Source organism: Scyliorhinus torazame, chromosome 3 (genome assembly GCF_047496885.1).
Source record: "Scyliorhinus torazame isolate Kashiwa2021f chromosome 3, sScyTor2.1, whole genome shotgun sequence".
NCBI classification, from domain to species: domain Eukaryota; kingdom Metazoa; phylum Chordata; class Chondrichthyes; order Carcharhiniformes; family Scyliorhinidae; genus Scyliorhinus; species Scyliorhinus torazame.
The window spans coordinates 194,271,363-194,290,478 of NC_092709.1; positions in this window are offsets into that span (position 1 = coordinate 194,271,363).

Sequence of the window (19,116 nt, forward strand, 5' to 3'; positions counted from 1 at the left end):
GAATGTAAATTTAGTCAACTGGTTTTTTATGAATGAGTGTTTTATTTTCAAAGTCGTGAATTGATATTAGAGTGCTATTTTATAGTCCTCAAATTTTATTGCTCTGCTGCATGGGCCCTTACACCTGCAGAGGGCAGCAGAGCGGAGCCACCGATTGGCTGTTGCAGGGAAAATTTGCATTAGTGCATTGCGGTCACTGTATCCAGAAGGTGTACCTGAGCAAGACACCGTCCGTGTTCAAGTGAAGGCAAGCATCCAGCAGAGGGCAGCAGAGTGGAACCGCTGATTGGCTGTTGCAGGGAAAATTTGCATCAGTGCATTGCGGTCACTGTATCCAGAAGGTGTACCTGAGCAAGACACCCTCCATGTTCAAGTGAAGGCAAGCATCTAGCAGAGGGCAGCAGAGCAGAGCCACTGATTGGCTGTTGCAGGGAAAATTTGCATCAGTGCATTGCGGTCACTGTATCCAGAAGGTGTACCTGAGCAAGACACCCTCCGTGTTCAAGTGACGGCAAGCATCCTGCAGAGGGCAGCAGAGTGGAGCCGCTGATTGGCTGTTGCAGGGAAAATTTGCATCAGTGCATTGCGGTCACTGTATCCAGATGGTGCACCTGAGCAAGACACCCTCCGTGTTCAAGTGAAGGCAAGCATCCAGTAGAGGGCAGCAGAGTGGAGCCGCTGATTAGCTGTTGTGGGGAAAATTTGCATCAGTGCATTGCGATCACTGTATCCAGAAGGTGTACCTGAGCAAGACACCCTCCATGTTCAAGTGAAGGCAAGCATCCAGCAGAGGGCAGCAGAGTGGAGCCGCTGATTGGCTGTTGCGGGGAAAATTTGCATCAGTGCATTGCTGTCACTGTATCCAGAAGGTGGTTTGTGGAGGAGCTGTTGTCAAGTGACAGTTGAACCCCAACACTTCTTCAGTGTCTCCCTCCCTCCTCCTCTAACCAAAAAAAAACAATCACTGTAAGGATCCCAGCCGAGTAAAGATCAAGAGGGAGACTCAAGGGCTGGTAGAAGTAGAAAGAAGTTGAACCGTGACGTCACAGCCAGCAGGTAAGCGATTGGTTGGTGACTGGTAAGTAGTTTTTTTTTTCCCTGAGGTGTGTTGATATGGTAAGCTTTTTCTATTTCTATTTTTTTTAAATCGTGTGACTGGTGACAATTTTTCTTTTTTTTTTCTTTTAATTTATCTATTATTTGATATTATAGTTGGACTAAGTTAAGCTTAATATTAAAAATGGCAGGAGATCTCAGACCCGTGTTATACTCCTCTTGCTCAATGTGGGAGCTCAGGGACGTGGCTGATGTCCCTGGCTCCTTCACGTGCGGGAAGTGTGTCTAGCTGCAGCTCTTGTTAGGCTGCATGATGGCGCTGGAGCTGCGGATGGACTCACTTTGGAGCATCCGCGATGCTGAGGAGGTCATGGATAGCACGTTTAGCGAATTGGTCACACCACAAATTAGGATTGCTGAGGGAGAAACGGAATGGGTGACCAAAAGGCAGAGAAAAAGCAGGAAGGCAGTGCAGGTGTCCCCTGTGTTCATCTCCCTCCAAAACAGGTATACCATTTTGGATACTGTTGGGGGAGATTGCTCACCAGGGGTAGGCAGCCAGGTTCATGGCGCCGTGGCTGGCTCTGCTGTACAGAAGGGTGGGAAAAAGAGTGGAAGAGCTATAGTCATAGGGGATTCAATTGTAAGGGGAGTAGATAGGCGGTTCTGTGGTCGAAAACGAGACTCCCGAATGGTATGTTGCCTCCCAGGTGCACAGGTCAGGGATGTCTCAGATCGACTGCAGAACATTCTGACGGGGGAGGGTGAACAGTCAGTTATCGTGGTGCATAGAGGCACCAATGATATAGGTAAAAAATGGGATGAGGTCCTACAAGCAGAATTTAGGGAGTTAGGAGCCAAGTTAAAAAGTCGGACCTCAGAGGTAGTAATCTCAGGATTGCTACCAGTGCCACATGGTAGTCAGAGTAGAAATGAAAGAAGAGGCAGGATGACTGCGTGGATTGAGAGATGGTGCAGGAGGGAGGGGTTCAGATTTTTGGGACATTGGGACCGGTTCTGGGGGAGCTGGGACTACTACAAATTGGATGGTCTACACCTGGGCTGGACTGGAACCAATGTCCTTGGGGGTGCTTTTGCTAACGCTGTTAGGGAGGGTTTAAACTAATATGGCAGGGGATGGGAACCAAATGAGGAGGTTAGTGGACAGTAAGGAGGTAGTAACTAAAGCCTGTAAGGAACTTGATCATGAAGTCAGCGTGACTAAGAGGAAGAGTAGGCAGGGAGCAGATGATGAACGCAAAGGGACTGGTGGTCTGAGGTGCATTTGTTTTAATGCAAGAAGTGTAGCAGGTAAGGCAGATGAACTTAGGGCTTGGATTAGTACCTGGGAGTATGATGTTATTGCTATTACTGAGACTTGGTTGAGGGAAGAGCATGATTGGCAACTAAATATCCCAGGATATCGATGCTTCAGGTGGGATAGAGAGGGAGGTAAAAGGGGTGGAGGAGTTGCATTACTGGTCAGAGAGGATATCACAGCTGTGCTGAAGGAGGGCACTGTGGAGGACTCGAGCAGTGAGGCGATATGGACAGAGTTCAGAAATAGGAAGGGTGTGGTAACAATGTTGGGGCTGTACTACAGACCTCCCAACAGTGAGCGTGAGATAGAGGTACAAATATGTAAACAGATTATGGAAAGATGTAGGAGCAACAGGGTGGTGGTGATAGGAGATTTTAATTTTCCCAACATTGACTGGGTACACTTAGTGTCAGAGGTCTAGATGGAGCAGAATTTGTAAGAAGCATCCAGGAGGGTTTTATAGAGCAGTCTATAAATAGTCCAACTCGGGAAGGGGCCACACTGGACCTGGTGTTGGTGAATTAGCCCGGCCAGGTGGTTAAAGTTTCAGTCGGGGATTACTTTGGGAATAGTGATCACAATTCCGTATGTTTTAGAATACTCATGGACAGAGACGAGAGTGGTCCTGAAGGAAGAGTGCTAAATTGGGGGAAGGCCAACTATACCAAAATTCAGCAGGAGCTGGGGAATGTGGATTGGGAGCAGCTGTTTGAAGGTAAATCCACATTTGATATATGTGAGGCTTTTAAAGAGAGGTTGATTAGAGTGCAGGACAGACATGTTCCTGTGAAAATGAGGGATAGAAATGGCAAGATTAGGGAACCATGGATGACAGGTGAAATTGTGAGACTAGCTAAAAGGAAAAAGGTCGCGTCCATAAGGTCTAGGCGACTGAAGACAGACAGAGCTTTGGAAGAATATTGGGAGTGTAGGACCAATCTGAAACGAGGAATCAAGAGGGCTAAAAGGGGTCATGAAATATATTTAGCAAACAGGGTAAAGAAAAATCCCAAAGCCTTTTATTCATATATAAGGAGCAAGAGGGTAACTAGAGAAAGGGTTGGTCCACTCAAGGACAAAGGAGGAAAGTTATGCATGGAGTCAGAGAAAATGGGTGAGATTCTTAACGAGTACTTTGCATCGGTATTCACCGAGGAGAGGGACATGACGGATGTTGAGGTTAGGGATAGATGTTTGATTACTCTAGGTCAAGTCAGCATAAGGAGGGAGGATGTGTTGGGTATTCTAAAAGGCATTAAGGTGGACAAGTCCCCAGGTCCGGATGGGATCTATCCCAGGTTTCTGAGGGAAGGAGAGAGGAAATAGCTGGGGCCTTAACAGATATCTTTGCAGCATTCTTGAACAAGGGTGAGGTACCGGAGGACCGGAGAATTGCTAATGTTGTCCCCTTGTTTAAGAAGGGTAGCAGGGATAATTCAGATAATTATAGACCAGTGAGCCTGACATCAGTGGTAGGGAAGCTGCTGGAGAAGATACTGAGGGATAGGATCTATTCCCATTTGGAAGAAAATGGGCTTATCAGTGATAGGCAACATGGTTTTGTGCAGGAAAGGTCATGTCTTACCAATTTAATAGAATTCTTTGAGGAAGTGACAAAGTTGATTGATGAGGGAAGGGCTGTAGATGTCATATACATGGACTACAGTAAGGCATTTGATAAGGTTCCCCACGGTCGGCTGATGGAGAAAGTGAAGTCTCATGGGGTCCAGGGTGTACTAGCTAGATGGATAAAGAACTGGCTGGGCAACAGGAGACAGAGAGTAGTAGTGGAAGGGAGTTTCTCAAAATGGAGAACTGTGACCAGTGGTGTTCCACAGGGATCCGTGCTGGGACCACTGTTGTTTGTGATATACATAAATGATCTGGAGGAAGGTATAGGTGGTCAGATTAGCAAGTTTGCAGGTGACACTAAGATTGGTGGAGTAGCAGATAGTGAAGGGGACTGTCAGAGAATGCAGCAGATATAGATAGATTGGAGAGTTGGGTGGAGAAATGGTAGATGGAGTTCAATCCGGGCAAATGCGAGGTGATGCATTTTGGAAGATCCAATTCAAGAGCGAATTATATGGTAAATGAAAAAGCCCTGGGGAAAATTGATGTACAGAGAGATCTGGGTGATCAGGTCCATTGTACCCTGAAGGTGGCTGCGCAGGTCGATAGAGTGGTCAAGAAGGCATACGGTATGCTTTCCTTCATCGGAAGGGGTATTGAGTACAAGAGTTGGCAGGTCATGTTACAGTTGTATAAGACTTTGGTTCGGCCACATTTGGAATACTGCGTACAGTTCTGCTCGCCACATTACCAAAAGGATGTGGATGCTTTGGAGAAGGTGCAGAGGAGGTTCACCAGGATGTTGCCTGGTATGGAGGGCGCTAGCTATGAAGAGAGGATGAGTAGATTAGGATTATTTTCATTAGAAAGACGGAGGTTGAGGGGGGACCTCATTGAGGTCTACAAAATCATGAGAGGCATAGACAGGGTGGATAGCAAGAAGCTTTTTCCCAGAGTGGGGGACTCAATTACTAGGGGTCACGAGTTCAAGGTGAGAGGGGAAAGGTTTAAGGGAGATATGCATGGAAAGTTCTTTACGCAGAGGGTGGTGGGTGCCTGGAGCGCATTGCCGGCAGAGGTGGTAGAGGCGGGCATGATAGCATCATTTAAGATGTATCTAGACAGATACATGAATAGGCAGGGAGCAGCGGGATATGGATCCTTAGAAAATAGAGGATCTGGATCGGTGCAGGCTTGGAGGGCTGAAGGGCCTGTTCCTGTGCTGTAATTTTTCTTTGTTCTTTGCCATGATGTTGGTGAGTTGACATTATAGGTGTATGTGCAAAGGGAGGTGGGTGAGGGGCTTGGGCTGCCATGAGTTGGCAGAGGGTCTATAAAAGGCTATAGGTTTGTTGTAGCAGCATAGGATGGCTTCGGGGCTATAAAGGGACACAGGATGGGTGGAAGTGCATAGGATGGCATGGGGGAATAAGGGGCCATAGAGGTTGTTTGGGAGTCTTGGTACAACATGGGGGGGAGGGGAAAGAGGGGCCATAGAGGATGGGTGGGGGGCACAGATAGGCATGGGTGCATGAGGGGACATGGGGATTAGGTGGGGGGAAGAGATGGCATGGATGGAGCATGAGGAATGTGTGGGACTGGGTAGTGAGGGCTTGAAGGGATTTCATGTTAATTTCAGACACAGTACCAGTTCCCCAAGGCAGGCCTTCCACCCAGCCTACCTCCACATCTGGTGGCCTCCTCAGTTCTTCCAGGGTGGCTTACCCCGAAGTCTAAGTCAGCCTGCTCCCTACCCCACTCCACCCGAAGATCGAAAAGCCATTACCCAGTCAGCCATTTTTAAATGTCCGGTTCACGAAGCCAATAATTCCCCGACTCTGTACACCCAAATGTGAGAGAAACCTGGGCCTAAGAGTTGTGTTTCTCATTGAGAGCCCCAGATCTAGGAATCCGTCTGGTATTGGAAGATTGCATACAATTGAAGGGATTTACCCCAAATTATTGCAGACAAATGATAGGCTCATGTGGATACACTTTGATTCCTCTTGTTAATCATCCATTAGTAGGTTGTGGTCACAATATCAACAGTGTTCAGGTGTAAACATCGCACTTTAATACAACCTCAAGATCAGTCACTCAATATTCAGTACAAAATGGCCATGTCCACATGAGAAATGGACTCCCAGTCATCAGAGGCCAATAGAATATAATGGTGTGACCTCTTTCTTTTTTTTGTTCCTTTGTACATCAAATTTCCTTCTTATATTAGCTAACAATGGCAAAATCAAACAAGGTGAATAAATGCAAACTGCTCCTTGGTAAAAACAAAATGTAAGCACATGGGAGGCAGTGGTGTAGTGGTATTGTCACTGGACTGGTGATCCAGAGACCCAGGATAATACTCTGGGAACCTGTGTTCCAATCCTGGCATGGCAGAGGTGGAAATTGAACCCAATAAATATCTGAAATTAAAAGTCTAATGTTTGGGCGGCACGGTGGCACAGTGGTTGGCACTGCTGCCTCACAGCTCCAGGGTCCCGGGTTCAATTATGGCCTGGAGTGACTGTGGAATTTGCACTTTTTCCCCGTGTCTGAGTTGGTTTCCTCCAGGTCTCTGTTTTCCTCCCAGAAGTCGCAAAAGACGTGCTTGTTAGGTGAATTGGACATTCTGAATTCTCTCACAGTGTAACCAAGCAGGCGCCAGAATGTGGCGACTAGGGGCTTTTCACAGTAACTTCATTGCAGTGTTAATGTAAGCTTACTTGTGACACTAATAAAGATTATTTTTATAAATGAGCTCTCAAGCGAACATTTGTGCCCAAAGATGCTCCATCATTAATGCAAGAAGCAAAAATGTCTTTGCAAAATGTAATCTAAATACAAGAATAAGAATCGCAATAAATTAATGTACACCGAGCAATTTAATACCTTCACAAAATGGGTCTGAAAAGGGCAGGGAAACAAGTGTGCCTGTCAATAATGTGGACAAGAGGCACTAACCAAAGAAATTCAAATTTGGAGGGACAAACTCAAATTTGTTTGGTTTTTGCCTCATTTGACTTTGATTGGTGAGTGGCCATCTTTGGGTATCATTGGTTCACAGATCAGGACTCAGAAATTTGGCGGCAGTGATGTGATTTAAAAACAGCCTGCTCCTCTGAAAGGTGAGGTGCACTTTTCCTGCGTTTCCTCTGAGTTTAAAAGAATAATCCCGTCAGAATGAATATTGGCAGAGCCCTGAGGTCTTACGGAGGAGGTCAGCAGGAGGAAGGAAATCCTGTTTCCAGCTGATGAGGAAACTGCCAAGGCAAATCACCATTTCTAAAGATATAATAGCTAAGTGACAGTCAGATGGGACACAAATAAATGTTTATCTTCCAATTGCCTTAATATGCTTGACAGTGGCAGCAATTTGAGTTTATGAGAGTGAGTGAACAAAAAAGAAGATTACCATGTAAAAGATTATGGAGACAATACCAAGAAAACCTCCTGTATAATCTGTCTACCCTAATGAGAGATGAGTACATGTTATCAGAAAGCAAAGCATTGAGCAAACAATGGGTTCAGTGCAGCTATTGAGCTGGTGCAACCCAGAGAAACTCGAACTGGCAATGTATGGAAGAATCAGCAGAACCTGTAATTGTCTCAGAGGGGTTAGTTCCAAGGCTATCAGCATTTTATCAAAACAATGTAGCTTAAGGAACAAAATATGCCATGATTATTTTATAATTGGATCGATGATTACACTGTTTACATATATTCAGAAGTTTTGTTTTTGCCTCAGTGACATAGTCAAAAAGGTTTGGTTTAATGAAACCTTGTTGGAACGAGATCCCTTCAGCACATTAGACGTTATAGTTCTTCTTGTACCGTGATTATTATGGAAACATCAAATAAGGTTGCACACTATGCACTCGCATAATCACCATGGAAACCCATAATTTTCCTTCACTTTTCATTCTCTGGATAGCAATTGTGATCTTTCACATGTACTAACTTGTGTTTCCATGGTATTTGATGGAGTATTTCGTGGGACATCCACAAAAACTCTAGGCAGCGTGAGTGTATCTGGAGCATGAACCACTAACAAGTGATGACTCTAACAAATCATAATACGTAATTCCTACAGTGAATATAATTAATTTTGTTATTTTCTGGATCCCTCAACTTAATTGAAGAGGCATTCGAGAATTTTTTCTATTTATCTGAGATTGAATGTTAAAATTCTGACATGCTCTGAAAACTTATTCTTCATTGCTTTAAGCAACAGTTTTTGTGATTTCTTTCTCAAAGTAAATTGTGATTGTAATTGCAGAAGGCCAGGGGAACAGCATTAATATTGTACATGTTATGGGCCAGGGTTTAGAGAACCCCAAAGTGTATCATGGAGTTCACCTAACCACAACTTTTACTAGATTGAGGTATGGGGAGCACACGGACCACTCTACACGTGTGGAACAGCAGAAATTGAAAAGTAGTTTTTAAAGCAAACCAATGTTTATTCTATGAACTTGTTAACCTTTTTAAAACATACAGTGAACATCTTAGCAACCATCAATTCAAATACAACCCCCAAAGAATACAACACTAAGTAATCCTTAATAAATTCCCAAACAACATCCAGAAGACAAAAGACCCTTTTAACACAGAGATCAGGTTTAAATTCTCTAATGAGAGCAGCTATCCCTTTGAAATCATCCAAATGAACACTCTTTAGCTTGTTGAGAGATCCATGCACAACTGCTTGCTTTCACTGCAGCTCTTCTCTCTGAAAATGAAACTAAAACCTCACTCTATAGCAGCCAGCTCAAAAACGAAAGTAAAGCAGACGGACAGCCCAGCTCCACCCACTCTCTGACATCACTACAGTAAGAAACACCTATTTCTTAAAGGTACACGCACTACATTTATTCTAAAAAAACACCCATTTCTTAAAGGTATTCTCACATGACATACAGTTTATATGTTTCTTTGTACCGAACACTGCTTTTATGACTTTTGGACTAACATTGCATAGATTTAACCAGATTTACGGATAACTTAATGAATTTGAGCTATGGTTGTCGACATGTTTTTATGACCTATTGACTTGAGGGTGTGGTGCTTACGTTGTGTTTTATGGGAATAATCAATCACTACTTGGCAAATAAACATGATGTGACTATCAATTCTAGCAAAGGGCCTTTTTTATATAGCTTAATAGCAACTCGTCCAAACCTTTACCTTAGCCTTCTGAATACAAATATCACATTTTATCTGGCCATAATGAACATTAAGACCTAATTTCCTAGGCTGTCACTGATCTCATCTCCTCTGAAGATTGTCCGCCCTCTGCGTCCTCCATTCACACAGCCTATTTTCATTTACATCCAAAAAGGCTAATGGAACTTTTTTTACAAGATTTTTTATTTACATTTGAATATTTTAACAATTAAACACCGAACATTTACAACATAAAACCAGCCCAACACAACCCCCGGACCCTCCCCCCAAGACCCCCCGCAACAAACCCACGACTCCCCCCTAACAGTTGGCGGCAACCAGCTCCCCGAAATGCAATATAAACAGATCCCATCCCGTGTGGAACCCCCTCACCCACCTCCCCTCAGAGCAAACTTCACCTTTTCTAAATACATGAATTCCTTGAGATCCCCCAGCCATACTGAGGCACAGGGTGGGGAATCTGACCTCCACCCCAACAGGGCCTGCCTGTGAACGATCAACGGTGCGTAGGCTAAAATATCTGCCCCCACACCCGTCTGTAACTCCAGCAATTCTGAAACCCCAAATATGGCCCCCAGGGGACTGGGCTCTAAGTCCACATGCAGAATCGCTGACATGGTACTGGAGAACAAGCTCCAAAACTAAAGGAGGGGCGGCTTTGGGTGAGAGGACAGGTCATGGAAGAGGGGAGAAACAAGGAACGGATGGGACACCATCTGTCGTTTACACCGCATGTCAGATAGCAGAATGAGGGTGAGAAGGGATTTGAGAAGGTGCATAGGACAGGAATGTAGTGTCATCCTGAATGTTCTTAGTTGCACCAGATGCAACAACCACAGTCACAGCTGGCCCGATGTGGAGCACTGTCTCCTCCTGCGGGCTCAGGTGGTACAGGATGGTTCAGCACCACTCCCTTTTTGTCCTGCACGAGCGAGGCATCAGAATGAGTGTTTTGCAATGTGTTTGGGTGATGCCCCTGCCTTCATTTAATAACTGGAGGTATTTGAAAGCAATGAGAGGTGAGTCTGAGACTGACACTATTTTTAGGTATTTGAGAGTGAGGTGGACTATCTAAATGTTTGGCCTGAATCTTAATTGTTTATGGAGGTATAGTGTATTGAATTGGGTGAGAGGTTGGTGATGGCGGTGGGGTTGGTAAGAAAATGTCCTGTGAAAATGCATTTACTGACTGTGACCACCTATATGAGTTTAGTGAATTTCTTGCAGCATTGCAGCCAGGAACTCAACGTCACCCCACATCCCAGGAGTTGACATATCCGGCTACCTGCTACTATTCGCTTCTCAGCATGTGCCTTGTCCCATGGAGAGCCAATTGGCTCTCTGTGGGAACATGGCAACTCTCCATCTTTCCATATCCTGTACTAATGCCTCCAGTGCCACGTCAGACAACTTGGGAACCCTCTCTCTTGACTGTTGCTCCATTTGCCGCACTTTCCCTTCGAACCAAGCCTTCCCTACAATGTCTGCAGAGACTTCTTGTTCAATGAGTGCAGCTCCCCTTTAAGATGTGCTGACTAGTGAAACAAATGCTCCTCACACATAATGTTGGGTCCTCTTTTCAATGGGCAGTCAGTCAGCCAGCACCTCTGCACATGGACTGCATGCTGAAACCATTTAGATGAGGGGGCAGCACAAAGTCTTTGGGCTGCCCGTCTCAATGGGACAAGGCATAGGGTGATTGCGCTTTGCAATCCCATCATCTGAAAATAGGCATTAACTTTTGCCCTGTTTTCTTTTAGCTGAGATATTAAACCAAAGACCAAGCCTATCAGTTCAGGTAAATGAGAATGTTAGAATTATTCAACTTCTCCTCATATCCTGACCAACATTTCTCCTTGTCACCATGTCACCAATCCAGAATAATAGGATGTTCATCGTGCTGTTGCCTGTGGGCTCCTGCTGTGTGCAAAAGTCCTCTTTTGCTTGCCTTCATCACTGAACCCATTGCCTGTGAATTGCTTTGCAATGCCTTGAGGATGCAATATTCTATATAACTTTAATTTCTTTCTGAAAATTACATTGCGGGTGTTTATCAAGTGGTCATGTTTGCTATTCTCTCAATTCTTATCAAAAACAAGAATGTAATATGTCTTTGCACTGTTTCAAGGCAAGTTTTGAGTATCTTGTTGGGTCATTGGTGCCTAGTCAAAGATTATTGTTGTTTGTGTTTCTGCCTCAGTAAGTAATTTTGCTTTCAGATAAGGATTTCTAATATTAACCTCTGACTACTGCTTGTGACTCAAATGGAGTAAACAGAATTTCTATTTGAAGCTCATGACTCGCGTTGTTCACGGTGCAATCTTAAAAATGAAGAGTTTTTCTTGGATCTGAAATTATACTTTGGATATTACTTCATTTAATTTGAAAAACATAGGGTGTGCATTTCCCTTCGTGTTGCAGCAAGCGCCGATCCGAGCATGTCGGGTGAATCGTGGGAGAGGCCCAAATCGAAATTTGCGCTGGGCACGAACCATTTTGCAATTCACCCGGCCCACTCCCGATGGCGAGTTCCGGATCGTGCGCCAAAATGGCGAGAAGGTCATTAAGCCTAATTGTTTCAATCTCATTCGCGAGAACAACAAAGAACAAAGAAAAGTACAGCACAGGAACAGGCCCTTCGGCCCACCAAGCCCACACCGACCATGCTGCCCGCGCCGACCATGCTACCCGTCTAAACTAAAATCTTCTACACTTCCGGAGTCCGTATCCCTCTATTCCCATCCTATTCATGTATTTGTCAAGATGCCCCTTAAATGTCACTATCATCCCTGCTTTCACCACCTCCTCCGGCAGCGAGTTCCAGGCACCCACAAACCTCTGTGTAAAAAACTTGCCTCGTACCTCTCCTCTAAACCTTGCCCCTCGCACCTTAAACCTATGCCCCCTAGAAATTGACCCCTCTACCTGGGAAAAAAGTCACTGACCATCCACTCTGTCTATGCCACTCATAATTTTGTAGACCTCGATCAGATCACCCCTCAACCTCCTTCGATCCAGTGAGAACAAATCGAGTTTATTCAACCGCTCCTCATAGCTAATGCCCTCCATACCAGGCAACATCCTGGTAAATCTCTTCTGCACCCTCTCTAAAGCCTCCACATACTTCTGGTAGTGTGGCGACCAGAATTGAACACTATACTCCAAGTGTGGCCTAACTAAGGTTCTATACAGCTGCAACATGACTTGTCAATTTTTATACTCAATGCCCCGGCCAATGAAGGCAAGCATGCCGTATGCCTTCTTGACTACCTTCTCCACCTCTGTTGCCCCTTTCAGTGACCTGTGGACCTGTACATCTAGATCTCTGGGCAGCACGGTAGCAGTGTGGATAGCACAAATGCTTCACAGCTCCAGGGTCCCAGGTTCGATTCCGGCTTGGGTCACTGTCTGTGCGGAGTCTGCACATCCTCCCCGTGTGTGCGTGGGTTTCCTCCGGGTGCTCCGGTTTCCTCCCACAGTCCAAAGATGTGCGGGTTAGGTGGATTGGCCATGCTAAATTGCCCATAGTGTCCAAAATTGCCCTTGGTGTTGGGTGGGGTTACTGGGTTATGGGGATAGGGTGGAGGTGTGGACCTTGGGTAGGGTGCTCTTTCCAAGAGCCGGTGCGGACTTGATGGGCCGAATGGCCTCCTTCTGCACTGTAAATTCTATGATTCTATGGTCTTTCTGACTGTCAATACTCTTGAGGGTTCTACCATTCACTGTATATGGTTGAAATTGAATGCAGCGATCTTCTGTGAATCACCCGGCTCCCCAGTAGGAAGTCACTTGGGCATTGTTTAGTGTTCCTCTACAAAAACGTGAAACTGTCACAATGGCCACCGAGGGGAAGTGAGGGGGTGAGGAGCCCTTTCCATTTACTGGCATGCGGCACAAGGGCAACGGAGTTGCTGCTTTAGTGCTCTGGGGGTGGGGAGTGTGTGCGTGTGGGGAGGGGCGGGAAGAGCTTCAGGAGGGTTGGGGTTGTTTGGGGGGTTGGAGGAGTCCAGGTCGCCCCTGAGCAGCGGGTGGGAGTGGAGTGGTAAGGGCCTTTGCATCTGTGAGAAATTCAAGCCATCTTTAAATATTGTGGCTTATGAACTCTCAAGTGGCACCTGTCTGAGAGGATGATTACTGGACTGGACGTCCTGCAACCTTTGATGCCTGAAGAGTGTGATGTACTCTAGGAGCATCAGCACCATAGAGGCAGCTGTCAACAATCAAACACTAAAGAGAAAGGCTTCACTAGTGAGGACTCTCTCATGACCAATGGGTAAGTGTCTGGATGAGCAGGGGTCAGCTTACCACAATCTCCCTAATATAGCAGAGGTCAGGTGTCTAGGTGCTCCTGATCTGTCCGGGAGTGAATTTGCAGATCAAGATTTGCCAGCAGAACTGGCTCGCTGGATGGCCCTCTGAGATAAATCATAGTAAGAGTGGAGGAGGCTTTGGAGATGAGGAACCCCAGATGGAAGACCTAACTGATTGTCAGTCTCTCTTCCTGTCCAATTCCTTCCAGATACAAAAATGTTTTCTGGAGTTGAGCCCACAGAAGTGTCCTTGTTGTGCTTTTTGTAGCCAAGATGGACAGATGCCGAAGAAGGAAGCAAGGTCAACTCAAGCTGTAGGAGGCACCACATGTGCAGGGGCCGCCGCACGCTCTCAAGACCCAGCCACCATTAGGCTGAGGAGGAGGCCAGAAGGGGAGGCCAGTGATGGGCCAAGGTTTACAGGAGTTGTTGTCCTTCAATGAGCTGCTGGGCAGCATATGCAGGAGACATCTGTGCCTCAACAGGGAGACAGTGCGGAATCTGTGCCATGTCCTCGTGGACAATGCACCCCGTGGAGGTGGAGGACACCCCTCCTGGTGGCCATGAAGGTCACTGCAGCACTAAAATTCTACGCAGCCAGGATATTCCAGGGCTATGTAGCATTTCCCAATCTTCAGCCTATAGGTGCATCCGGGAGATAAAAGATGCTCTGTATGCCCGAGGATCCGACTATATCACCTTCGACCTGGACCAGGCCAAACAAGTTGCCCGGGCAGCAGGATTCAACACCATCAGGTCCAGGGGGCCATCGATGGTACGCAAGTCACCTTGCGAGCACGTGGGCATCAGGGAGTGCCCTATATTAACAATAAGGGGGATCCACTCCTTGCATGTTCAAATTGTGTGCAACTGCCGCCTGAGGAATCATGCACATGTATGCCTGCTATTCTGGGGGCATGCATGACAGCAACATCCTAGGCACTCAGAGATCCTCAATGTCTTCAAGGACCAAAGAGACGGGTTGGTTTGTGAGCAACAAGGGATACCCGCTGAGGTCATGGCTGATGACACCGGGCAGGCCTAAGTCTGAGTCGGAGACCCAATATAATGAGGCCCATGATGTCATCCGTGCTGTCATTGAGAAGTGCATCGGACTGCTGCAAATACAATTCCACTGCCTGAACCACTCTGGTGGGGCTCTAAAGTACCCCCTCCCCCCAGAGGGTCTCACGCTTTGTGGTGGTCTGCTGCGCCCTCCACAGTCTGGCACAGCAGCAGGGTGACATGCTGGAGAAGGGGCAAGAGGAGGAGGGTCACATGGCCTTGCCTGAGGAGGAGGACGATGAGAAGGGACTGGAGGACGAGCCTGAGGAGGAGCCGGATGATGGAGGACAAGCGGTGTCATGAGTCTGACATGCAAGGAGGACCAGGAAGGGCCTCATCATCTCTAGATTCTCATGATATGAGGCTGTGTCCGTCAGCTCAACATCCTCCTCCCGAAATTGCGCCGCCCCCCCGCCCTCCCATCACACCGCCCCCTCCCGACAACGCTATTTGTCTCTCCAAGGGTCTAAGTCACATTGCTCCAGTGTGATGGGCCTGTGTCGGCACTGTCAGAGGGTCACTATTCAAGGTAGAAGACCGATGACCAATCGTAGTGAGGAAAGCTCTGATGCTCCTCAGTTTATGCTAAAGTCTGACTTCTGTCTTTCTGCTGACAGCACGCTCACACCCATCCTGAACGGGATCTCCATCAGGGGCTTTGATCTTGGACCAGTGTGCCAAGGAGGGTGGGGAGGTGAGTGGGAGCAGGAAACAGGGGATGGGCACGCTGGCAGGTCCGCTGTGAAGACTAAAGTGACAGAGGCTTCACATGTATCAGGCGTGAAATGTTTTAATGATGAACATTTTAATGTGGCAAATTTCCATTCCCCCTAGCTATAGATAGTGACTCCACCAGTGCCCACTTGGTACTGCTCACTCTTCTTGATCCTCCGTTGTTTAGGCTTATATCTAGGTGTATCCCCAGGATGCACATCAGAGGCGGAGGCAGCCTGATGCTTTCTGTGCCCTGAGGAATCGAGAAGCTGTGGATGAGAAGGGGGGGGGCACCCTGTTCTCTCCGAGGGGGTCGGAGGACCAGCAGCAGGGTGAACAATGCCGCCTGGGAGGCAGTGGCAGCTGCAATGAGTGTGGGCAGCATGACCAGGAGGACTGCTGTCCAATGTAGGTGGAGGATAAAGAAGCTCCTATGAGCTGCAAGGGTAAGTTACCACCTCCCTCCAGGCAGCAGTCCTGCCTGCCACCCTTCAGTTTCCCAAACCACGCCACCCGCCCTCAATCCACTGGCTGACACCTCGCTCCCTCCCAACATTCAATCTTCAAGCTTGTACCTCAGAAGTCCCTGGCACCGCTGACCTCCAACATCCTCGGGGGCACACGGTGCCCCGCTTCTCATCCACAGCATCGGGAAGCCTGGCCAGACTGGCATCGCCGAAGTGAGGAGCTAGTCTGCGCTCTGCCATTCACATATCTTGACTAGAAGTGAGTTCTGAGTGAGCATTTAAAAGAAGCTCCCCCACCAAATTCGTCCAAAATGACACTCAGGGCACGAATCTCCGGCCTCGTTGCGTTCTCGCTCAAGCGTAGTGAGGCCAGTGAACCATGCCAGGCGCCAAAATGTTTGCGATGCAACTGGCCCGCTCCCAGAGGGGAAATCGGGATCTTGCCGGAGCGAGGCGAGAAACCAATTATCACCACTTAAGCCCTATTTCCATACAGTTAACGCGAGCGACCCCATATCCAACGGCCACCTGTCTCCAGCAAGTGCTCATTCTGGCGCCGATTAGTACTCCTATTGAAAAGCGTGAACCTGGCGGAAGGGTTTGTGTGTGGAGCCGAGGAGATGAGTAGCCATCTTTGCTCACAGGCAAAGAGCCCGAGTGTGCTGGGTTTGCCACCACAGTGTTCGGTGGGCTGCCATGGGGGTGTGGGGGGGGGGGTGGGGATGCTTGGAGAGATGGGCAAAGGGTCCGTGGGCCAGCCCACATTGTGGAAAGAAGTGACAGAGCCATCATAACGGTTTAGCGAAAAGGTGTTTAATGCGTTGCACAAACTCCATTCCCGATTATGCCGCAAACACCCCCCCCCCCACACCTCCTCTTCCCTCCCATGGTGCCCTCAGTGATCCTCGGCATGCTTTGCCCTCCTAACTCTACCACTACGTCCAGGTGTTTCCCCAGGATGCACATCAGAGGTGGAGGCATCAGTTGCTTTCCTCGTCCCGTGGCCTTCGATGCCCCTGGCGGGTGTCCTCTGGGGGCTCTGGGGTCGGAGTACTGGGTGACATATTCACCAGCGAGTCAGACATTCTGCCAAGACCCTAAGCCATGTCCATCTCCGACGGTGCTGACATCGTGCAGCAGGCTCTCCACTGCGGTCACCACCTTAGCAGTGTTGGCCACGGTGCCACTCATTGCCAACGCCATCTCCTGCGCCCCTAGCCTCTGGGACTCCTCCAAGCGGCTATGGGATCTGCTGGAGTGACACTACATCTCCCTCTGAACGCCCAGATGGTTCCCTATCGTCTCCATCCTCGGGGTGCCTCTGTAACACAGGCTCAACATCGGCCTGGGACCCAGCTGGGTCCTGGGATCCAGCAGGCCTCCGACTGCTGTCTCACCTGGGGGTTCCTGCCTCCACCTGATTTAAATCAGCAGCGATGTGGTGCTCACCAGATTGTGCCCCAGAAGCCTGTCCACTAACATATCCCGCGGAGGTGTGTGTAACTGCACTGGTGGAGGGTGGAGATGACAGCTGTGCTGTGATTATGGTTGCATTCTCGGAGCTCTCCTCCGAGGTGTTCTCGGAGCCGGCACCATCAGCTGGAGGACATGCGGGAGAATGGACGTGTGGTCAGTGGGAGGGATGGGTCAGTCAGTAAGGCAATCACTCCTCATGTTTGGCAGGTCCCCCGGGTGAAGCCTGGTGGTTCCACACCTCAGGGGCATCCGCCAGCCTCCGCATTGCTGACTGCTCTGTCTTCGGCGACCCCAGCGACCTCCGGGGCCTGCTCCTCAAAGGAGGTGATGATTCTTAAGTCCGGCACCGTTCTGCCAGTCTGGGCCATCTCTCGAGGATTGTGGGAGAACTTTTCCTGAGGAGACACAGAGAGGGCATCGTTAGCCACACGCGTGGTTCACAGTGGTGTGAGACGGGATGTGAAGGAGGGGCTTGAGGTGGTTGAGGGTGGAGGGGGTGGAGTGGGGTTGGTGGTCGGATGGGGCGTTGGAGGATGGATGCTCCCTTTGAGGGGGGGTGGCGGCGTTGGTGGCTACTCACTCCTGCTGCCCATTGTAGTTCGTTGAACTTTTTCCAGTACTGAAGGCCAGTTCTCCTGGTCACATTCCCCGTTCTGACAGCTGCCACCACCTCACCCCAGGCAGCACTCGCTGTCTAATGGCTGACTCTCCGGGACTCTCGAGGGAACATGACATCTCCCCTGGCCTCCAATGCATTTTGGAGCCTCCTCAGGTTTCGAATCTTGGGGCTGGTCTCCTGGGCGTCATTGATGCGAATGGCTGAGGTTGGCTGAGCAAGTGCAGCTTAAGTGCTGCTCGACCTTGTTAACGGGGAGCTGGTGAGCGCGATCCCGGCGAGTGAGCTGGCGAGCCTTCATTTGCGATGAGAAGCCTGTGAGGCCTTGTTAAATGGACCAATTAACATTGAATTGCACTGCTGGCCTCGCGGGACTGAGCGCCGGGAAGCTTGTGGCAATTCCCGCTCTCTACCACACTTAGAAATCCTTCCGGAGGATTGCACTCATTGTCATTTTTCGCATGAATCGTGCCCAGAATATCCCGTGCTGCTGTAACACCCACTAATAATATGAAAGGATACAGAAGTTTATTTTATTTGATGAATTTAATATGTTAGAGTAGAAATTGCTCTTGGTGCTCTGATCAAGAGTTAACTGAGCATTACGTGAGTCTTTTGAAACGTACAAGGCACGATGCTTCATGTTTGATTTTACTGAGTGTGTGAAGTGTGATGGGAAATCACATTAATTAATGGAAAGTGGCAAGTCTTAGGTGTAATGATCAAACCGGTAAGTCTTCAAATTCTGCAGATGTGCACACGCCAGCTGTTACTGCCGTAAATATGTTGAGCAATTCAGCAATCTAAGCAGGGGAGAGTCAAATCCACAGAAAATATTATTGAAGGCACAACACCCATCCTCCCAGAAGTACTGGGTCAACAGACATGGGGTAAAATAATTGGACTGGATTTATGCAGTGATCCCCGTCCCCTACCCCCGGTTGAATGTCGAGGGGTGGGGGGAGCCTGCCAACAGAATGATAGCTGCCCCGCTGTTATATACTCTTTTAAAAAAACATAAATCAATAAAATAAACTAATAAAAGGTTTGTAAAGCCCATGATGAGGCACTGTAACAAAAACTGTTACTGCCAACCCAGGGCCCGCATCCCATAGTGAGGCAGGTAGGTATCATGGAGGGGGCTGCAAGGTGGGGTGTGGGGGGGAGGCAAGGATTGCGCAGGGGGGTGTTCATGGGAAGGGGTGGCTGGTGGGGGAGAAAGCGGGGAAGGGGGAGTGTGAGGGTGAGATGGGATGTTTGTACCGCTGGACAGTCCCCCTAGTCGGTGAACCTGAAGATAATTAGAGCATCCCTTGCTCCTCGGCCTAGGCCCAC